The sequence below is a fragment of the Sinohyriopsis cumingii genome, chromosome 3 (assembly GCF_028554795.1).
Source record: "Sinohyriopsis cumingii isolate HCF-2022 chromosome 3, ASM2855479v2, whole genome shotgun sequence".
Lineage (NCBI taxonomy): Eukaryota > Metazoa > Mollusca > Bivalvia > Unionida > Unionidae > Sinohyriopsis > Sinohyriopsis cumingii.
Window position 1 is genome coordinate 96626924 of NC_142963.1, and position 24858 is coordinate 96651781.

Below are 24858 nucleotides of genomic sequence, written 5' to 3' on the forward strand. Positions count from 1 at the left end.
AAAGGTTAACTTGAACCTTTGTATAAAAAATGTCAGAGTTGAGATTGTCCAGAATTAGTTATTTGGAAATCTAGAAGTCTGGCTGACTGCAATTTTGGCGCCTTGTTATAAAAGACGGTGGATATATTTAATCGTGATTGGTTATGCTAAATAAGGGGAGTGTTTCCCACACAAAATATCTTGGTTTTAATATGCCCCATTGCAAAATTTGGTGGTAGAAGCAAGCAAAGCTTGAAAGTACAAGGGGAAATAGCTCCACTGATGTACCCACATACCTACTTATCCAAGTATCTTCATACTTATGTATCCACCTACACACACAAAGTTTGAGGGCCAAAAGAGGTGAGACAATAGAGAGTTTGACGAAGAAAAAAAGCAAAAGGACCAAGAAGAACTGCCATAGTGACATTGGGTGGAGTGAACCAGAAATAAGCAGGTTATGAAGTTGTACAAGGCAATGACTTCAATTGTTCACTCGATTCTATGATGAACCAATTCTATCATTTAAAACAGGTCGGCTATTTATATAAGTATATTTGTTTGAAATTCGGTGAATGATTTATGTCAAACAAGAAGTGTATCTTCCTAATGTAATGTATTATCAGAGTTGTTTATGTAATTGATTAAATTGTTGTATTTCATGTATAGGGGCTCATGTTATTCTGTTCTGTAGATCTGCTCAGATCTCTATTTATTCCATCTATAAGTTTTACACTTTATATTATTATTTACTCAATCCGGGCAACAACAACGAGGGCAATCACCCTCTAGATAACGATAACCAAATAAAGCAGACACCTTGTAAGAAGGTACAATCTGCCAATCAACCCATCAATACCTCCAGCCCCACAGTGATGACTAGCACTGGGGCATCATGCCGCAGAAATGTTAAATGATCCCACCCAGTTGCATTATTCTGAAACCAGGCCAAACAGTCCTAACACTAACTTATTAATGCTGAGCGCCTAGCAAGGCAGCTGTTATAACCATTTTTATAAGTCTTTGGTATAAATCAGCCTAAGTTCGAACCTGCAACCTCCCACATCTGAGGTAGACGCACTAACCACTAGGCCACCTGAGCAGTCCCTGTAATTAAGGAGATCTGTTTCTCTTGTCCAATGGAATTTTTAAAAAAAAAGTATTTGATACTATGTCCATACAGAAAAAGCGTATGGCTGTACACAACATATACATGTGGAATGGATGCAAACCTTGTATCAATGTGAATTTCCATAAACAAGTTCGATATCAACCATTTCAGGTTCATTGGTTTCAATCATGCAGTCTAATTTCAAATCAACTCTCCCACGAGTAATCGCACACAATGTGGTCCAAAAACAAAGACCACACTATAAGCTAGGATGATAGTTACCAAGGGACCTCTGAAAAATGAAGGGGTGCCATTCTGGATGGACATCACGAAGACGAAGGAGGGGTGGTAGCAGTGCTGTTTAGTGGCTGTATACTCGTTTTATAATCATGTTGATGCCATAATTTCATTGCAGTAGTAGTGAAACTTCTGCTCATCCTTGAGCAAATCTTTGTTTGCCAATTAAATAATTTTAAGTTCACTACGAGCTTTGGAATTCACTTCTCCATAATGAACCGTAACTATGCAACAAAGCCTTTAATTGACCAGCTACTCATTTTGTTTGGTTGCCTTGTTATCTTTGATCACATCTGATAATGACTAGGATAATTTAAGGTCATCTAAATGTTACTTACACAATATTTATAAGTGTTGGAGTCATCACTTCAAATGAGTTGACCTGATACACACAACCGTGACTGCTAACTCCTATGCAGGTATGATTTGCAGACCTTTTAACTTTCTTATTTATTGCATTACCTTTATTTGATTTGATACAAAAGACATAATTAAACAAATATAAAGCAGGTCTGCTTTTAATTGAGTGTAAAAATACATCTGCAAATCGGAGATCACTGCTGAATCTTCAGTTAGATAGGTTATTATAGAAATTACAACCAAGAACATCACGGTCGACTGACATTTTTGACATCTGAATACAAGAGGGCATATCATATTTAGTATGATTACATTGAAAACAAATTAAAATATATAAAAATAAAATAAATTTCACTTGATGAATCTTATTTCATTGCTATTTATTTAAAGTGTTGCCACGGGTCAACATTAGTGACATTTTCACTCATCAAAATTTTATCAAAGATTATTACTTACAGTGTACTGAAAATGTTTTTGTTTTTGTCAAGAAAATGTAACAAAATATAGGACTTATTATACCAATCTTCACATTCAACAATAAGGGATCCCGGCCTGAGCCCCAGTATGAGAACAGGGTTATGAGTCATCTGGGCACATATAATCAAGGAAGCAGTGTATTTTGTTGTATACTGTGAACAGTCACACCTAACATTATCCTTCCTCACAAGAAAAGTAAGGTAAAATAATTTCCTTAGAGAAAAAGAAAAACCCACAAAAAATCCTGGACTTTTTTTTGCTTTAAGCATACAATGGAAAATTAGAGGTGTCTTCTCTCTTAATTATTCACAAAATTCTGTTTTTCTTCAGAATACAAAAGTCACATATATAAAGCACACTGAAGATGATTTTTCTTAAAAATATTCTGTTATGGATTTTTATAACCATAACAATACATTAATTTCAATGTATGAAAAATAATTATCAGAAAAATTAAAAACAACATTCTTTTATATGAGTACTTATTAAAACTTTCAAGCTTGCAATGAAACACTGTACATTTTCAATGGATTGTAAATAGCTTTATTTAAAGTTATTACTTTTTTAACATATAATCGAATATTCTTTTGAAACTCTCCAATATAATTTCTTTTACATGTACACAAGAAAACTGTCCAAAAAGTTGAAAAATGTTCTGTAAATTTGCCACTCGTTAAAATATCATGTTTTTGGTAATAAACAATTAAATAAATCTGGGATTAATTCAGGAAAATACAATCTTTTTATTATATACTAGACTTGCTTCAGAATTGAGGTTTATAAGATTTAACTCACTCTTAGTACAATATGCTAATTCCCATCCCTTTTTGTAAATTCACCTCAATTTCCTAGCTTGATCATATAAATATACTTGACTTGAGAAGGCTAAGATTGGGTGGACTTTAACCTATCTCAGTAAATTACATTTTTGTCATTTTGGATAATACATTGTGGCCAATATGAAAACAACCCAAGTCTGATTCAGCAATGTATCACATCAGGTTTCTCGTTCTCAAGGAAGCAAGGGGAAATAATTTCACAGAGACTCAAACGAGATATGGTCAAATTTCTTTATCAAATATTAATTTTCATGTCTGTAATGAAAGGCAGTTTCTATCATATTTTGTTCTAGATCACAATGTATTCGTTACTGCAGGTACAACTTTTTGGGGAACACACAATCAAGCACCACATGGCATGATGGGAAATCTTATTTTCAGGTGTGAAGGTATAAGGATACATTTTTTGCCTATGAAAATAGAAGGATACATTTTCAACATCTGAAAATATAGGTATGAAGAAAATAAAGAAGAAAATCCATAGATTTCACATTTATGTATATATTTAAAAAAACATTCATTATATGTAGTCAAGGAAACCATCCAAAGAGTTGAAAAATTTTCTGTAAATTATCTGATACCCATAAGAAAATCAAGGTCATTATGTTTATTAAATTTACACAAGTGAGCCCTTAAGGTTTTAAATTTTAAAAAAGGCATTAATGACTTAGCCAATACCTAATTTGTGAATTCAACCAATCTAACTGCTAATCCCAACAAGTATCATGTTATCTTGGCCATTTTATGACATGTAAATCAGGCAATAAATTCCCTTGTGGTAGTGTTGCTTCAATAGTCTTTAATGAGGCAGTTCTTAATGCTCTAGGATACTGAACAAACCAATGATGCTAATAGATCCACACTTTTGCCATGCAGCAGAAAATTATGGCTGGAAGAGGTGATTTGTATCTGTCTAAACGATTAATCAATCATTTCTCAGCCTAAAATGAACAAATTTCATTGCTGCAGGCTCCTATCAAAGTCAATACATCGTTTGAGATAAATACAAAGACATTCATTACACAAATGAATGACTTCTCAAGAACACTCCGGAATAGCTCAATATAATTCTGTCACAGGGAGTGTATCAGCTTTGTCCATTAGGTGCAGACCAATGACTGATAAAATGAAGTAATGGTTTACCCATCACCAAAAATGTTACCTTGAAATTATCTCAAGTCTTAGGGAAAGCTGTTGTTGTTGTTGTTGTTGTAGGGATTAGTGCCATTTTTCAGCACAAGATAGGCTATACATGGCGGCCAGATTTAATGGTGGAGGAAGAACCCGGGAAAACCCCGGAGAGAACCACCGACCCACAAGAAGCTAATGGCAAGCTTTTTCACATTACCCACATTTGCCAAATCCAAAACTTGAACCCATGCAGAGAGAGGCGAGATGGCATGGATCAGTTAAACCTCGAGAGTTTTAGACTACTAGGCTACTCGGGGCCCCTGGTAAAGCTGTTTACCTGGAATGATGAAAAAGAAACAATATCGTTGTTTGGGCTGGCAAGAGTCACTGTATCATCATCTTAGCTTTAATGTATTGATGGTATGCTTGATTAAAATAGTGGGCAATAATTAAACTGTCAAATGAAAATGCTCTAGTGAAAGCTACTGGGTATTTGTGCTTTTGTTTATTTCCTAATAATTACATCAGTTACAAAAACATTTTTCCACTGAAATTTTCATATTAGAATTGATAGATATTGCAAAGACAATCTGTTCAACTGCAATACAGTACTTTCTCCAGGACATTTGCTGCAGCAGTTGTATTCTTTGCCAAACAAAATTGGCCAATTTATTGATTTTTCAAAACTTTAATGTGCTAAAATTTGATTCAATTACAACGATTGGACTCTGAACCATTACATTTTAACAGTAACAATGATACACTTCCTAAGTACCGTATATACTCGCGTAAAAATAGTTTAACTACAAACAATATAGCTACATAGTAAGATAGCAAATCAAGGTCTATGTTGTTGTTCTACCAATTACTCCGAACAAACTGCAGAGACTTGTATTTGCCAGAGAATTATTTGACAACAGATCTGGGTTTGTGCTGTTTAACTCCACCTATAAACAAGTACATACAGTAAAAGACATTCGTCAAACCTCTCTCAAAAGTCACTTCTTTAATGCAATCAGCTACCTTAAACAATCCACTTTTCAGAAATACTAGACAATGAATTGCAAAAATGATCCTGTTCTGAAAGACCATATTTAAACCGCTTTCCTGAGACAGCTGCTAATATCACGGAGCATAAATTTATGACATTATCTGTAAATACTAGAACTACAATGAAACAATTTTGTTTCTTCTCTCAATTAAAGGTGTAACTTTTGACCTTTTGCTTCTCAAATCCTTTTTTCTTTAATATGTGTCAGTGAGTGAAGACCAGCTGTAAAATTTCACAATCTGATTAAGTTAAATTACAGGTTTTATATTTATGAAAGTGAAAAGTATAACATTTCTGAGTTGTACTATAATAAGAAAACCTCAAAGGGGTGCTTTACTGGCAAAAAAGAATTTTGCAGGAATCCATGATAAGACTGTTTCTTCTTTATAATGGCTCAGTTAAATGAAATCATATTAGATATTTCTAAGAGGTTCAAACATAATAAATCTGTTAACAAACATATTTTCTTACATATGTGAGTGAACATATTTACCAGATACCTGAATCATTCAACTTGTCTCAAACAATACAAAGACATACCCAAGTGCTAAGTTTGGTTTAATCTATAATGATTTATTTTTTGATAAAGCTATTTAATTGGCATCAATCAATATATTCATCAAATAATCTGCAAATTGGATTTGATCAAAAATCCATTTATACTTGCTGATATTATCATGCTCTCAAGCAAGCACCCACCCCACCCCCAATTCGCAGACCTTTAACCATAAAATGAATATCTGAGTGCTGACTATCAACTTGATTACTGGAATACAACTAAATAAAATCTTTGGTCCAAATTCTTTGTGTATGTACAAGTCACTGTGCTCATAAGCTAAACAAAATAGAGAAATGCGAGCAAGCAATGGCCTCTGACTTAAGTTCAAAATCCCCTTCACAAAAAATGCTGATATGCTGGTGGCCTGAACCATTTTCACTCAAAATGAATTAAATATTTTCAAGGTGTTTTAGAGAAAAACCCCATGTCAATGATATAAGGGTAGTGATAACAAGATTCTCAAGATGGCCACTATGATGACATGTTGCAAATCAGATGAACACTTTTTATTCAGTGTACGAGTCTAGGCTCTTATAAAAGTAACAAGGAAAAAGTGAAGACAACAAGCTTTGTAAAATTTAACAAATAATTTATTTCCCTAGAAAAACAAGGCAAAAATGGGAAAAAGAACTTATGGTTTTGCGAATCAAATCCTAAAATATTTGTGAATCAAATCCTAAAATAATCAAAGAATTAAAAAATAGAAGGCCTAGTAATAAAATGTCCTAATGAAACTGTTCGAATCCCCATGAAATCCAGAACAGAAGGTGATGATGTATGCTGTGGTCAGTGTTGTACTGATGTGTCTACAGTTCTTTGTTGAATCAAAGAAAATAACATTTTTTATTCTGTATAAAGTTTGATAAATGTCTTTGTCCAAGAATTAATTTAGAGAACTAATTTTTCCAGGGAAAACAAACTTGAAATCCAAAAAAACTGAAGGAAACAAAATAATTTGCCCAAAACTGGTCACAGCATAAAACACTTTAACTTCTCAAGTGTTAAGGCAAGAATAACTATTCTTTCTCAAAACATCGGTATTAAGTCAAACTACAATGCAAAACAGATTTCTGGATGGAGGTCAAGAGTTCATCCTTCTGGGAAAACCAAAAGTTTGTAACAATAAACACGTTATTTGTCATGTACTCCAAGTATGGCCTCAATTCCACATTATGAATCTTACTCTAAGAATTTTCTTTTTACAAGTTGTTTACTACAACTCTTATTGGTTCTGAATCAAGGTCAGGAACTAGGTTAGCATCAGATAAAAAGTTTTTATTATTATTTGTTAACTTTGAAAAATATAAAAAAATCAGTCAGAACTGAACTCAATTCCAGTAATAAAGTTACATTACAATAGCATATAATGGAAAATAAAAAAAAATTAAACCAACAAACAAACAAATTCAATCAAATATAAATTAATCAAATATACATAACATCAGAAACAGCTATGTAATGCGATAATAATGTTTTTGTGATAATCCCTTGTCAATAAGACCATTTGTTTGTTAGATTCATCCAAATAAGATTTGTAGCATAGCTGTTAAGGCAACCATTTTGGTGGTTATATCAGCATCAATTTAACATGGGAATAACTATATGGCAAGAAAGCTATTCAATTTTCTTTTAAATGTTGGTATAGCATTCCATTTAGGTCAAGCAGCTGAGATTAAATTTTTCAAATCTCTGCATGACACTTTGATATAATTTTCATTTCAGACCAACTATATATGGTGAGAAGTGATTAGTGACAACCTAATGCCAACATAACCATTTCAAACAAACAAATTCTGGTAAAAGATTGTCAAGATGTCTACCATCAACCAATGCCATTTTTATTTAGATCCAACCAGACATTATAAAAAGTCTTTGAGTGAAAACCTCACTTCAACATGACCATCTGCACGGGAAGAATAAGGACATCAAGAATTTTAGGATGGCAACCATATTGGTCACAACAAATGTCCAAGAGGGTACCATTTTCATTTAAGATGAACTAGGTATCATAAACAGCCTTTTAGTCAAAACCCCCATGTCAATAAGACCATCCACTTGAGTAGTGCTAACAAGATTTGCTAGATCTGCCGTGGCAGAAATAACGAATAACAGATTTGTACTATTTTCATTTTTGACCAACTAGATATCAGACAGTCCTCTCATGAAAACCCCATAGCGATATGACTTGCATCCTTTTTATCAGGAGTAGCAATAGCAAGATTTTTCAAGATGGCCACCATGGCAGACATGTTGGATGTCAGATCAGAACTATTTTCATGGGACCAATTAGACATTAGAAGAAATCTTTTGTGAAAACTTCATATAAATAGGATTATTATAAGAAATCTTTTTGTGAAAACTCAACGCGACCATTATAAAAGTGGATCTGGCATTCCAAAGGTCAGCAGAAGATATACCTTTATTTGTGCCTGTCAGATCTGCTTACAACAAATTTTAAGCACATTGGTGATTTCATGAAACATTAACATTCTGACCTTTTGATATATTTTCAGCTTAGCTGGTTTCAAATGGAAACCAATAATGTCACCAAATGCATATGAACATGTACATGTAATGTATGAAAAATAAGGCGTAAAAAGTTTCTTATTCTAATTTAAGTTCTTGACCTTTCAAAGCCAAGTTACAACTATGCTTCCTGGTCCACATGAGCCAAGAAAGTAATTTCACCTGGAAATTTTCAACAATTTTCTTATTGCACGAAATCACATTATACAACTACAAAAATAACTAATAAAAGCATGCTATAAAAGTTCAAAACAATCCTTGAAAATCATATTTATTCAGCTCCAAATCATTTGAAAATCTTCAAGAAGGAATTAGTCACCCTTTGTAAAAATCAAGCAAGCCATTAACTTCATGGTAGAAAAAATTCTAAAACTGATGACCAACACTGGTTGTTTATATAACATCTGACATAAAATCCATTTCCAATCTCCAATATTGGAAAAACATTCTTTACACATGGATACTCAATAGTGGGGCAATCATTGAACTGCGTCAATAGACATTCCCTTTTACCCCTGCAGAAAATTTAGTTTGGTGTTGCTATGACAACAAAATATTTGTGAATGAAATAGAAGATCTCCTAATACAGACAATCAATGAAGTGGAGGATTATTTATGGCCTCCAACAGATAATGCACATCTTTTGTACTATCCTATCTGATTAAAGAAGTCTTCTAATAGATTAACTGGCCATGGTGTATCTGGTGGCAGTATCAATCAGTTTAACTGTCTGACCTACGAAAGACTTGGCATTCCCAACAGCACAACCTAAACTCTTACCAGAAATTGCACTGTCAACTTTTAAGGAAAAATTATGGAATAAAGTGCAATCAGGTTTTTAAAAATACAAGTGATTTTTTATACGAAAAGAAATGTAAAATTTGGATAATATATTTTACTTCTCTAGATCATGAATGAGAAAAGATTTTAACAATTTTTTTTGCAGAGGACCAACTGTAAGAAGCAAAGTTGGTGTGCATAATGTTTTTCGAGTAAACCTGAACATTGGCAATGACAGAATGGTCAAAAACTTTACCAATCTAGCAATAAGATGAAATAAATTAATGTCCAGAGAACATGAATTTATGCCAATATATGCCAATTTCTATATCCAATAGGAGCCACAAGTAGCTAGAACTCGGCTAGGAAAAAAAATTAAATTTTAACATGCAATATATATTTGCTTAGAAGATAGATCCAACTGCAAAAATGCACAGACCTATGTATGCCATCACATAATGCATTGGCATTATCTCAGTTAATGCAATTTGTTAGCATTATAAACAAGAAACATAGACCATGATCTGCCAGTGCATATGGTCAGAGTCTATGTTATTTACAGCTGGACTTGACTTGTAATCAAGTATATATGGTAGATGTGTTGTCTTGACCCAGACGTTATTTGATTTGTATCCATGAAGCATGCCAGAAATTATCAGAAGGAAATAAAACTGCTATACTCATTTCTTGCTTCTGCCAATACAGATAAGAACAATCAATTTTTATGTTTTGCACATATTCCCTATGTTATTGTCTAAAGAGCTTCAACATGTAAAAAAAAATCACTTCCAGTGAACCAAAATCAAAAGACTATCCTAAACTTGTTACTCCTGCATGAAATGGTGGAAGCCAGTTAATGGGTTAATTTCAAACCATTCATGCAACTAATTAACCAAACTGATCTGACAGTCCTGATTGGTCATGATCGGTAATGCAAATGAATCAGACAGGGAACAGTTTTACTGGAACTGAAAGTGAAAAGTGACAGCAACATCACAACAGAATGGAGTGACCAAACCTGGCCTATGGTTCATTATTGTATCATACTTCTAAATATTTGCCCATGTTTGATGGAAAGTCAATTCCAGACTTCTAAATCTTTAGTAGCAACATTTCTTTTATGATGAAATAATAATTATCGGAAGATAAAACCAACCCAACTTTTCCAAAACTGGTATGTTCCATTACAAAGAGAATGAGGGGTAAAAAATTCCAAGACCTGTATATCAACCAGGATAAATTATGGCCAGACGAGTTAAATCAAAAGCATGTTCAAGAAATGATGTAAATGCGACACTTAAAATATTTTTTTTGGATTTGGGTTTTAATGGCACTTTAAACACATTCTGTCTATATTGTATGTCTATATCATATTATATGTCTATATCACATTGTCATGCTGAGGAACTGGACAGAAAGACATAAGGATAATATTATATACCCCTACAATTGTCATGGTGAAGTTTAAAAATTCACAAAGTTTGTGGCTATAAAATCCACTAAAAAGATCAGACTTCAGTTAGCATCCCACTCCAGTTTTATAATTTTCTCATGGATTACTCCAAATTGTCACCATTTATTGGACAGGTATAGAGCAGTAATCTCATTAGCTGATTGGAGGATTAAAAGACAACAGTAGTTTTATTTCTAGTTTTAATCTTTGCACTCATTAGAAACTGGATGGTGATGTTCAAATATTGTGAAGGTCAGCAGAATTTTTCTGAGCAATGAAAATAATCATTCACAGCAACTTTCGCATTGCTGGGTGGCTCCTGTGTCAAACATGTAATGGTCACACTAGTTATCATGTCAAATCTTGGCATTCCTGATGGTAGATAACATCTGTCTTTGGACATTTTGTCTTCAATACTGCTCCTTACTTTACCAATACAATTACCAAAATAATCACATTTTACTTTATTTCATGATTTCATGTATGAAATAAAATCCAACTTAAAAGAATTGTTTATGCCAGAGGTGGGCAAACTTTCCAGTGCAAGTGCCGCATACACAAATTTGCGCCTTGTCACGGGCTGCATAGTTCATTAAGTAAAATAATTAATATTTGAAATAGCAAAAACAAAAGGTTTTTCTAAATAACATCTAATTAATTTTCAGTTGTTAATATGTTGTTAATATTTGAAAACTTAAACTTAAACTTCAAAAGAAGCAAATTTATTTGATAAACAGAGTAACATAAATAGAGTCAGTGTGAATGATGACTTGTTCCTTGGCGGGCCGCATGCGGCCTGCAGGCCATAGTTTACCCACCCCTGGTTTATGCTAATCACAAATAAGCCAAAAATCTGTAACAAAGAAGGCTTCAACAGTCTCTTGCAAGGCAATAAGTATAATAGCTATTGTTTATATAGCATACATATCTGATTTGCCTAACGTCCAATTAATTGGACTTTATCATGAACTTTATCAATGCAAATTAGTCTAAGGACATTCCCATAGCAGTGCTCCAATGACAAGCAACACTGATCACCATAGCTACAGTCAATCAGTTTAATAATCAGTGAAATGACCATATTTTATCTCTGCCTGCCTTAACCTTTTAATCACCTCAATCACAATGGATTGTGTAAACTGTCCAGGGGTAAAGGCATTCAATATGTATTAAAGGTGTGACTTGGCAAAAATCATGACTGTTTACTGTTTATAGTGGTATAGGTTTTGGGCATATATATTGCCAGTTTAACAGAGGTAAAATTTCACTCAATTGTTTTTAAAGGTGATTTATTGGAAAATGTGTTTTATTATAAATGAAATCATGTTGTAAAATTCATACGAAGAAAATTATATTTTTGTGTGACACAGATATGGCAAATGATAATCATAATTAACATTGACGATTATTTCAAATGAAATGTATGACAACTCTGAATAATTTCATTTAAATTTATCTCACATTTGCACACACAAAACAATAAATATGGGTTTTATTTCTACCTGTCAGTTTCATATGACATTTTAAAGCAGAGCAATATTATCTGGACCTGTAAAAACAAGACTGTACATGGAAACCATGGAAGTAAATTTCAAAATTTAAATCAAAACCTCTAAAATAAAATAAAAACTGAATAATTTAGTCATAATTATTTTGTGAGTTAAATCTTCAAGTTCAAGACAAAATAGTTTTTAAAACACATTTTAATACCCCCAAAAATGTTCATAAACAAAATCTGATTTTTGAAACCTGGCAAATTTAAAAAAAGTAAGTATAATATTTTTATGTGTTTTTACTGTATTAACCAAATTTGGTTGCAATGAAGAAAATTCACTGGTCCCATGGAATTGTTCATAGATAGGTTTCACTATATAACGACATCTTAAACCATTACCTGTTGTAACACAATTCCTCTGGTTCCTTAGATTCCAATTGTATCATCAAATTTCCATCAACACAGTTTATCCTTAAATCGCTGGAGAACCCTTACAACTAGTCTCATTTACAGTCTTAACTGAATCCTGCTTAAGATTTGGTGTCAGCGGCAGGGTTTACTGTTTGGCTCTGTGGTTAAGTAGTCCCATGTAGGTTATTACACTGTCAATTTCTTGGCTGCATGCCACATCCCAAATTAGTGATCTTGCAATACAAACAATATAACAGGAAGCAAAACTGCACTTTACACTTAAAAATAAGTAAACCTTACTTCAACATAAGCTCTTGATACTTTCTTTGGAGCATTGATCCATCTCATATCCCCCTTGGAAATAGCACTGAAAGCAACCAAGTATCTGATACAATAAATGCCAATGACTAGGATCAATACTACATCATCAACTATCTGAAGGACTTCTACAAATCTAGTTTAGCTCTACAAGCTAAATATGAGATTACCCATGGATAATAACCAAGGGAACTAATTATTTGTACAAGTGTGTGTGATTTAGAATTTTAACATTCCTTTAACAATTGTAGTCATCATTTCGCTACAATGTCTGCAGGGTGGCAGTTTATCGTGATGTATAGCATTGGGGCATCGTGCTGCAGACATGCATCATCTTGTCCCACCCAGTCGCATTATCCCGACACCAGGCCAACTAGTCCTAGCACTAACCCTTTAATGCCGAGTGCCAAATGAGCAGGATTCATACCCACGACCTCCTGCATTCGGTGTGGACACTCTACCACTTAGGTCACAAGAGTGGCAATTATTTGTATAAGATATAAACTTTTTTTTCATGATGTCCAAAAGAAGATTTAGATCAAGCGGTATCTAATGAGTGGTTATTTGCTTGTTAAAATGAATCAGAATGTAAAGAATTTAAAGAATCCTGATATGAACCTCTCAGGGAAAAAAAAAGAGGCAAATGCTCCACATATCATACAAAACCTTTTGATAATATGCCATGTTTTGTTGGCTCATGAATAAAAGCCTAATTCAAGTTTCAACATATCTGGCATTAACGTTCAACTCAGGTAACTTAAACTTTAAAATAAAATTAAAAATCCTGATCCAGAATACATGTATAACTGCTGCCAATCAAGCTTGCCTACTGCCCAACACAAAATTCTTCTGCCCATCTTGGCAATTTCAAGCTAAATGAAAGCAACATTATAACTTCTTATCTAGATTGCACATTTCACAGTTAAGCTCTCTCCAGCTAGGTTTATTACAGGTAATATAAATCGGGTGCATTTTCTTTTTAACCAAGGTATACATGTAAAATGGCATTTCTTGATGAATTGGGGCACTATGGCATCACCCTACTATTATTAAGCATAACAACAACAAAAACAGTCCAACTTCATTTTGAACACATAAATTGCATCAGACAGAGAAACTCATAGTCAGAGACAGGTAATTAAAAGAAAAAATTAAAGTAACGAGTCCACTTTCAGGTGTAACACTGACCTTAGCCAAATTTCACATGAAAGTGCAAGTTTATAAGACTCTTCTTCTATTGTGTATTGGAACCATCTCTGATTTTCCTGTGAACTTCCTACATACCAATTTTGGCAATAATAATAATATTTCTTTTAGCTTAGTTGACAGGTTCACAAAATACATATAACTGTAGTATTAGGATCACAATATATATATATATATATAATCAAGCATTCTTCTATGGAATCCAGAGATAGCACTTTCCATTCTGTTTGGTGTAAATTTATAATTCTCTATAATTAATTCCATATATCTTGATTTCTTTCATAGGAATCTGGTTGTTGTTGTGTTGTTGTGGGGTTTAACGCCATTTTTCAGCACGATAGGCTATACATGGCGGCCAGTATTAATGGTGGAGGAAGAACCTGGAAAACCCCGGAAAGAACCACCGACCCACGAGAAGCTACTGGCAAGCTTTCTCACATGCCCACATTGGCTGAATCTTAGACTCGAACCGCCGCAGACAGAGGTGAGATGGCAGTGATCCGTAACGAAGAGCGCTTTAGACCACTCAGCCACTCGGGGCCCCTCATAGGAATCTGGAATGAATATGTAGATACATGAGAATTACCTGGTCGTCATGTGAGTGTCTGCTACACACAAGTGCATATAACTGATTGAGTAGCATCATTTTTTGGTGATGTGTGCTTAGTTGTGAGTGAATATGGGCTCATGTGTTCAGGCAAAGCGATGGGTGCCATTTACCCATGGACCTGGGTTCGAATCTCTGTAGGATACGAATTAAAAATTCTCTAACCTCTATGAAAGTATTATCAAGCACTCTTCTATAGAATCCATGGATGGCACTTTCCATTCTGTTTGGTGATTCTCTCTCTATATATTTTTTTATGTATATTAGATTTAATTTATATTTGATTTGATTTAATTGTTTGTTTGTTAGTTTTTTTAATTTATATTATTCTTTTATTCCATTACATGCCATTGTAATATAATTTTATTTATTGGATTTGATATTTTCCAGAAATTCGGTTCAATGTTTCGAAAACCTAAAATATTAGAACACTGTACCGTATTTTCCGGCATATAAGTCGATACTTTTTGACTTCGGTCTTTGTCTTATACTCCGAATCGACTTATATATGGATTGTGTCATTGAAATTGCATCGACTTATATATGGATTACAGTATCCGGTATGCTATTGACATTGCTCTATAATCGGCATAATTGAAAACAGGTCACATAGAAGTACAAATTCATGTTAAATTACTATGTCAATAAATTGTCATAAACTAATATGACTGCGTTTATATTTGTAAGTTTTGTCATTATTTATTTTGCATTCTGCATGCTTTTTCTTATTTCTCAAACATAAAATAAAAGAAAACAATTTACTGTACCGGTAAAAACTTCACCGGGCCGCATAGCACACTTACGGTCTATACTCTATAGTGTACTGTACTAATTCAAAGCATATTGTTTGTTCCTAAAAAAAAAGATATTAAATAACTGGTCCATTAATATTTGATTTTCCAGTATAATGTTGGACACACGTGAGCAATTACCGGCATAGCTTTTTGATTGATCCAATTGATCCTACAAAGGGATGTAATCCATATTAACTCGAGCATTCTATGATTATTTATAAAATAATGTAGATCATGCATTCTACTGAATCCCCCAAATCATATGTTTCTAATTGTATTTGACAAAGTTTCTCAAATAAATTAGGTTTAAACTACACTAAAATCAGATATATAGATGGACTACCAGTACTCATAGATCATCAGTGATCCATGATATTTAGTTTCGCTATTCAGTTTAAAGCAAATTGTAATGTCAACACTTCACCTATATTCATTCTTAACCAGCTGATGATTCGGTGTCTCTCTTTGATTATACCGGTTGTTGATAAATTGGTCTTTGGTTTCCAACAACAATCAAAGCCAGTTGCCGCAATTGTTTAGACCTTGATATTGGCTTTAGCTACCGATACTAGTTACCATATTGCCGGTACCCCATAGTTCTTTATCATTAATCCGCATCAATTACGCTACCCGTTTTTAATATCAATGGGATTAAGTACAACAGGAAATGATGCCCACTCCCTTCTCTAGATGTAAATAATGAATTTAGCCATGGGCATTGTTTTCATTGCTATAGTACGGGCACATTTTAATGAGTTCGGTATATTTTGATCAATCTTTTCAGTCATAATCATTCATATAAATATCCCCATACAAATCATACAACTTATCTCACAATGCCTCCCGTCAAATCACGCATGTCTTACACAGCGGCTTTTAAGCTGGAACTTGTAAAGTTCTCATCTGTTGAATCTTGCACTCAAGACTGGTTTCAACTGGAAGGAATAATCATAGCATGCACAGCCACATGGCTCTTGTTGCAATGGATATCATAATTAAAACAAATATGGTTTAAACTAAACTAAAATCAGATATATTGTGAGCGCGCGCATGCTTGTGTGTGTGCACACGAGAGAGAGAGAGAGAGTGAGAAATGAAAAAAATTGTCCGTGTACAAGATCGTTCTTTTATTCAGGGCGGTTTTTATTTGTAGCTTTTGCAAAGAGAAAAAGGACGGTATTTTGAGTTACCTGACGATTGTGATAATCCTCATGTATTATGAGCCTACTATATTCCATTATCAATAAACACCTCTAAATCAACAATTCATTCTTGTTTTAATTACAATGTACATTGTCACAACAACCACATGGCTACACAGTGTTATTTACATGGTAATTAAACATGCTTAGCGCTTTGGCTATAATTGAAACCAGACTGAGGGCAAGAATCGACAGAATAGGTCAAATCAGCGAGGCTGCCAGTAGGGAAATGAGGCTTTTTTTAGGGAAATGAAAATCTGTCAACATTTTATTGAAGTCATTGTCCATACAAAATTTGTTATAAGGACAAGAGATCATACCCATTACTTTGTATTCGAACTCGCCGATAAAGATAATAGTGGGGTATATCATTGAATAGATTAGTAATAAAATGTTAATTATATCCAAGTCCAAACAGAACAAACACTTAAAAAATAGTATATGTATGTATGTGTATATATATATATATATATATATATATATATATATATATATATATATATATATATATATATACGAATCGATTTAACGGAGTCCATGACTTTCAAACTTACGATAGAAAATGACAAGTTTGTATAAGTTACGTTCGTAACTACAAGTAATAAAATGAACTACAACATGGATGTGCTTTCAATTATAATAAAACAAGCATGGACTGTTTATTCAGCTGTGTCAATTGATAACAAAATATAGCAGTTCAGAAGTAAAATCACAAGCATGTTAGTATCGGTAATGCAATTTCACGATTGCCGGTAATATGGAATATCATACAACGATACCATCAATATTCATGCAACCGGAAGTTACTAGTATAAAATACAAAGCCAAGTTATTGACCTGGCCTCGTCTTATACTCCGAATCGACTTATATATGGACGAAGGATGGAAAATTTACAAAATTGGTCAATTCAACTTATACTCTGCATCGACTTGTAGGCCGGAAAATACGGTATTTAAAGCTGACCTAGTTCCTGACCTTAATTCATGATTTAAAGTAAACAACTTTTTTTTAAAAATTATATTCTTTTTTAGTGTGGGATTCAAAGCGTGAAATCGAGGCTGTACTGGGAGTACATGACTTTAGACATGTAAATAGCTTCTATCTTGTTCTAGAAACATGTAGTAATTATTTCAAAATTCTGGTTTTACCAGAAGGTTTTGTGCAGTAGCCAGATTTAATAGTTATATTTTGAGAAATAATTTTAGTCTCGTATTATACCTTGGAGACGTTCAGGTGTTTTTTGTTGTGACCAGTTTGAGTTTAAATTTTTAATTTTTCTTCAAATTACTTGGATTCTAAGAGATTATTTTTCCCTGGAAATACTTGTGCTCAAAATTAATTCTTGGACAAAGATAGTTATCGATTTGACAGAATTCAAACACCGGAATATTCTTTTCTGAAATTCAACAAAGAACTGTAGACACATCAGTACTACACAGACTACAGCATACATCATCACCTTCCATTTTGGATTTCGTCAGGATTCAAGCTCAGATTCCTTAGAACATTTTACTACTAGGACTTATATTTTTTAATTCTTGTATTATTCTTGGATTATTTTTGGATTTGATTCGTAAAACTGCAAGTTCTTTTTCTCATTTTTACCTTGTTTTTCAAGGGAAATAAATTATTTGTTAAATTCTACAAAACTTGTCTTTACTTTTTTCTTGTTACTGTTTGAAAGAGTCTAAACATGTAACAATATATATATCAGAGGTAGGCATGGAGCAACCCTCAAAAATCGAGAGTTTTTTCTCTCCTCCTGGCATGAAAGTTGACAGGTATGGTGTAAGGTTGCTTACATCAAAGCAAACTAGAACTCAGCTTTTATGGTATTAGCATTGAATCGTATTGTTTTTGATCACTGTATTGTCATACTGGGATTACATTTGAATCAGTTAGGTATTTACAATTTCAAAGCAAAGTAAAAACATAATTACCAGTGCATTGATATAAAATGTCCAATGCAATAATGCATAAACAAACAATAATCAAGTCAAAAGGGAAAGGTAGTGTTAAAGGAACTCGTGACTGCTAAATTCTTGTCATCATTCGATCAAACTATTCACAAATCTAATTAGGCAGAAACAATAAGAAAACATAATTAAATAAATTACTTTTCAAATTTATACCATTTCTTTTTAATAATCATGCACGCCAACCTCGAGAAAAGTATGCATGTAATTTTTTTAATATAACTTTGCCTAAATAAATGCATTTAGAACTTAACCTTGTGCATCTTGAGATGTCTCGGAGTTATAGGTTGGCTTGTACAGAGGTCATGCACTTTTTGGTGTTTATACCTGTTAGGTTTGGGGGTAGGCTTATACGCAAACAGGCTTATACACGAATATATACGATAACACCTCTAAATCAACAATTCATTCTTGTATTAAATACAATATACATTGTCACAACAATCACATGGCATGCAGTCTTATTTATACACTAAATGAATATGCTTAGAGCTTTGGTCATGTTATTCCAGTTGCATGAAACCATATTGAGGGCAAGAGAGATTATTAAACGCCTTTGTGTACGATTATAAATGGTGATTAGTTCTTTATTTTGTGATCTCCTGTTTCATTATTCACTGTGATATGCAAAGTAAAAATAATAGATCAGGTAAATATTATTTGAAGGCAAAAAATAAATAAATATGCTTTTCATTTAGTATTTTATGAAGCATATTCTCAGGAAAAAATGTATTCGTAGCTTGATATATCGATATCGTACATTGATAGTTTTTTCAAAGCCATTTGAAATGTAAACTTCTTCTGGAGTCAAATAAAAAAGTCAAAATACGTGGTTAGAAAATAATAAAAGAATGAAATATTTAGTTACATGTCTGCACGTCGTAGCTTGATGTACTTTACCTATATCTATATCAGTATTTTTTCAAAGCCATTTGAAATGCAAACATCCCTTTTTGATTCAAATAAAGAAAACATCAAAACATGTGGTTAAAAAGTAATAAAAGAATGAAATGAATTATAAACAGTGATTATTTGTTTTCTTATTCTCCTGTTTCATTATTCGATGCCTCAATTACAAAGTTATGGGAAGTTATCAAACAGTTGTATAAGTTGTAATTGAGGCAACAAATAGTCATTTTTCATTTGGATTTATATGCTCAGAAAAAACTACGTTGGTAGTTTGATATATTTATATTGTACATCAGTGTATTTTAAAAGCCGTTTGAAACATGAACTTCTCTTCTTGATTCAAATAAAACACAAAAATAAGCGGTTAAAAATTAATTAATTAAAGTTAAATGACCTTAATGTGCAATCATAGATGGTGATTCATTTATTTCTGAATCACTGATTTCACTGTTTGATGCTTCAATTAAGACTTACCCAAAGTCAATCACTATTTATATTAAACACTTAACAAAACAATACTTCTGTCGTTGGATATATCTAAATCATACCTTGGCATATTATTAAAGCCATTTGAAATGGGAACCTTACAAATTTTAACATATCAAAATACAGGGTTAAAAAATAATACAGAACAATAAAACAACCATAAAGCCCACCTTAATTGTATCTGATCATGTTAATATACTCATTAAGTTTTGTAAACACAAAATGGTAATTTGATATTTTTGATCTTTTAGCAAACAATCTTCCTAGAGGAACTTTTATATACAATGATTTAAAGGATCTACCTTCAAATACAAAGTGCTATGTACCAAAAAATATACATTTAAATAATTATTATTTTGATAACTGGTCTGTGTATGAAAAATTAAAGGGTAAAATAAATCGGTCTTTCTGAATAGGCTTACCTACAAGAATTTAGCTTTTCAGCTTCAAAGATGACTCTTTTGTATGATGTAAAGACTTTGCCCATTGTCAATCATTGTTTTAACCTCATATGTCCTTGGACATTTCTGGTCTTAGTCTCATAGAACCCATAACAGCACTTATTACACATAATTACTCTCTTCTGGTGTGTGTTAGAAATTGAATCATAGTAATGCTAAACACATCAATATACTGTTATCTGTACCTGTTAATGGACATATCTCATCTTGGTTTCATATATTTTAAAGATGCAGACAAGGAGATCCCCTTTCACCTTATTTATTTTTACTCTGTGCAGTTATACTGTTATTAATAATTAAAGAGAATAAAGATATAAATGGTATTAATAAAGATGGAAATGATTTTTAATATCTCAGTAATGTAGATGTTACAACATTGTTTTTGGATGGATCTGAAAAAAACAATTAGAAACTCTTAAAAATACAATGCACACTTTAAAATTCTACGCAAAGACCTCCAACATTATGGTAAACAAAGAGAAAACAAGAATAATATGGACAGGAAGCATGGAAAACAGCAACAGCTGTTTGTGTAAAGAGTATAACTTATGCTGGACAGATAACAGTTTCACAACATTAGGCATTATCTTCTCCACATATTTAAGTCACATAATAAATCTTAATTATGATAGTAAATGAAATGACATCAAAACACTAATGACTCAGTGGTCCAAGAGAATTATCCCCTAAGGAAAAATTATTGTGGTAAAATCACATGCTTTATCAAAATTAATTACATATTAATAAGTTTACCGAATCCTCCAGAATCGTTCATTAAAAAATTAAATAGTTTAATATACACATACTTGTGGAGAGTGTCAGTTAACAAGATAAAGAGAAAAGTAAAAATAAAAGTTGTGAAGAAGGGGGACTTGCAATGATTCTCTCCAAAATTTAATTTGTTCTCTCAAAATATCCTGGGTCAGAAGAATACATACCATTAAAGCACCAAATGGAAGAAACTCGTTTTGCACAGTTTTCATTTCTTGAAGGATTTTAAAAAGATTGATACCAATTATATTGAAAGGAACATAGAAGCTATCTAAAATATATTTTGGAAGAATTTTTTTTATTTTTTATAACATATACTCTTAAAAGTTTAATCCAGACTTTTTCAAATTTTGTTCATGAAGGAAGCCCCAATGTATAATGAAAATATTAAGGTAAGAGGGTCTGTATTTTTTTATAGCAAAAATTGGTTTGAAAAAGGTATATTATTTATACATGATATTATCCAGAGTAATGGACAACTCCTTTCATGGCAAAAAGGCAAGTGAAATATATAATGTTGAAACTAACTTTCTACAATATGCAAGGTCCTTATTTCTGTGAAGTCTTATATGAATAGATTATCTATCAAATCCCAACCAGAAATTTTGGAAAAACATTGGATTGCAAAAAAGACCTTACTTCTCCTTGAAAGTTAGAAAGGCTGCAAAAATATGGCATCTTGGTAAAAGACACAAAAATATTAGAAACTAAAGCACTATTTAATTGGAAAATGCAACTTAATCTACCAAACCAACTGGATTGGACAAGGCATTTTGCCTTAACATACAAATTTTACAAAAGATTCTAATCTAATTTAGTTTCAGTATGAATTACTGCACAGAGTTCTTGCAACAAATACTCTTCTAGAGACAACTGGAATAGCAAATAATAATATATGTTCTTCTCATATGGATTTACCTGAAACATTAATTCACCTTTTTTGGGGACTGTGCAACTATAAAGCAGATATAGAATGATTTAAGCCATTGGATCAGAAACAAGACCAATTTTCTGCGTACCTTTTCAATTACAAGAATAAAGAAAGAAAAAACTGGCAGCTGAACTGTATAAATAGCTGCAGTGCATGTTTACTCACTCACTGTATCTGTAATGGTAATTCCACTGAATATGAGCAAAGAGAAGCACTATTTCTAGAATTTTTCAGCTCATTTCCTTTTGAATCCAAATCTTATTATCTTCTTAATACACTTATACTAATTTATGGAATCTAGATAGTATATATTTATAAACATTTTTAACGGATGTGTCTAGAGGATCAGATTTCAGCTGACAATAAACTGCCAAATCAGACATTGGGAGTTTCTAACAAGAAACATGTTAGGGTAACAAAAAATAAATTACTTGAAGTTCATTCATGGTAATCTGACTTAGTAATATACGTGACAAACATAGCAACAAATGTGAAAATGCCTCAGAGATTCTCTGCAAATACAAGTGACCACTAAACTTGCTGCAGACAAGTTTGGAAATAACCATCTGACCTCATGCATAAAGAATGATCTTCAACAAAAAGTCTCAATGACAGAAGCAAGAATAAACAAAATGTCATGTATGGTTTGAAACATATGGTGCTGCTGCACTACTTCACAGTAACATGTTTGATTATAACAGCAAATTTAAATGGTTCTTTTCCAGTCAGTGACCAAAGACAACAGTTCAGGTAACAGCAGAGCTTTACAATGATATGTGGCCTGTGTATATCAGAGTAATCTGAAACTGATGTTGTCTTCATTTCTAACAAATGCTCAAGGAAAAAAAAAAAAGGAACGAGTCGGCAAATCAGTCTAGTTAGATGAACACTTCATAACATTCATAAAAGACATAATGTGGAGATATACTGATAATGATGGAATTAACTTTAGAAGAAAGGTGAAGGGTGGTTGGATGTTGGTGGAGGTTACACTTATGGTAAATGTATGTGGTAATGATCAACAATACTCCTAACTAATGTCCGACAACAGTCACCAAATTTTCAAGACATTTGCAGTATATTCGTACATAAAATATCACATTTCACCTATTCATGTATAGACACTGGAGAAAGGCATTATTTACTTACTCAAAAAATTGATTGATTTTCAGCCACCAGTCTATTAATCACATGGTGACTGGCTAATAATGCATTGTTGGGTAGCAATTCAAGAACTGTTTGCTGTGGGATTAATTATAATGATCCATTTACCTGGTACATAAATTTATTTATGGACTTGGTTGATAAACCTATTTAAATAATGACATTGTTTGCTGCAGGGGTGTTTATGCCAGTTGATTGAGCAGGCATTGGTGGTCTATTGTTTGCACTGGACTGAATAACAATTTACACAATGCACAAAAGACAAACATGCAGAACAGTAATTAGTTTTACTGTTTATGGTTCAATACAAATTAGATGAATTGTCCATTTCTGAAAGCATCTTATATATAAACACCCATATTTGTCTTTCTGTCTTTCTTTTTGTGTTTCCCACTTACCAAACAAGAGTTTGTAAGTTCAAAACTGGAAGCAGAATCCCAATTTTTTTTATATACTGCTTTTGTCATTTTATATTCAAACTTTCTTTTAAACTTGCTCATCCCAATCTTTTTGTATTATTGTTTTTTTACTTGTTAAACAATTTATGTTAAAGCATTCTTTTATCACTCCCATCCTAGGACAGGCAAGGCTGCAAAATGAGGTTGCAAGTTCAAATCTCACAGCAGCATTCCAACCTTTTTTTGATTTTTACATTTTTATGTTCAAACTTTCTTTTAGGCTCACTCACCTCAGTTTAAAATTTTTTTTATACTTCTTTTTAATTCCTGTTCCAGGATGGACAATAAACATAGCTTTCAATAGCTTTAATGTCTTTCAAAAATTACTATTTAATGACAAAGTGCTGTGATGGACTATTGACATATTTGCAATGAACCTTCACAAATAAAAACTTGCAACATCTTTATTTAAACAAAGACAAACCTTTTTCTTGAAGAATACAACACACATCACCGGATTAAGAAATAAAATTCACATTAACTTTTGACAGTAAAAACAAGTCAGTAATTCAAAAATCAGTCTGGATAAATTAGTGAATTGATTGCAATGATTCAGGAGTAACACCACACTCATTTTATATCCAAATTTATGTTATAATTAAGCATATTATAGCGAGACCTCATTGTATAGCCCATAGCATGAGACAGAATTTAGTTGTATCTGATGGAATCAATTCCTCAAAGATATGAAACATTCCAGGTGCTAATGATGAATATTGTGTGATCATCAGTCTCTTGTTGCACCAATGAGGTCATCATCATTGAACAAACAAGGGCTTTGAACAGTATGGCAAAACATTTTTCCTGAGACTTGACCTGTTTAGCGTAAAACTGATTTGTTCAAGGACAAATTTGAAGGTAGATTCTTGTTAGAATAAAAGATTTTAATTTGCTTTGTTATCAGTAGCAATGGTACTGACATATTTCAATGGAATCATGCAAGATCAATAGAGATAAAAAGAAATAAAGAAAACATCTAATGAGATTCCTAATTAGCGATATACAGGTAGCAATGCTAACTGTATTGCTTAGTTGTTAAGCTTATCTACACTATGTCTATCAAAAAGCTTTATTTTTTGTAGTTAGCAATTGGGACACAGCTTCC

The 24858-nt window shown here is 32.6% G+C and overlaps 1 protein-coding gene across 4 annotated transcripts in view; it reads right to left on the reverse strand.

Moving 5' to 3' along the window:
- LOC149803340 (high-affinity choline transporter 1-like) overlaps positions 1 to 24858 on the reverse strand; it is a 160060-nt gene that overhangs the window by 102023 nt on the left and 33179 nt on the right. The window contains exon 1 of one of the 4 annotated variants that reach the window (XM_089953040.1): positions 12458 to 12615. The exons of the other annotated variants lie outside the window; for them this stretch is intronic. The gene's annotated coding sequence lies outside the window, so the exon portion shown is untranslated. Of the gene's footprint in view, positions 1 to 12457; positions 12616 to 24858 lie in introns of those variants that run through there. 4 annotated transcript variants of the gene reach the window in all.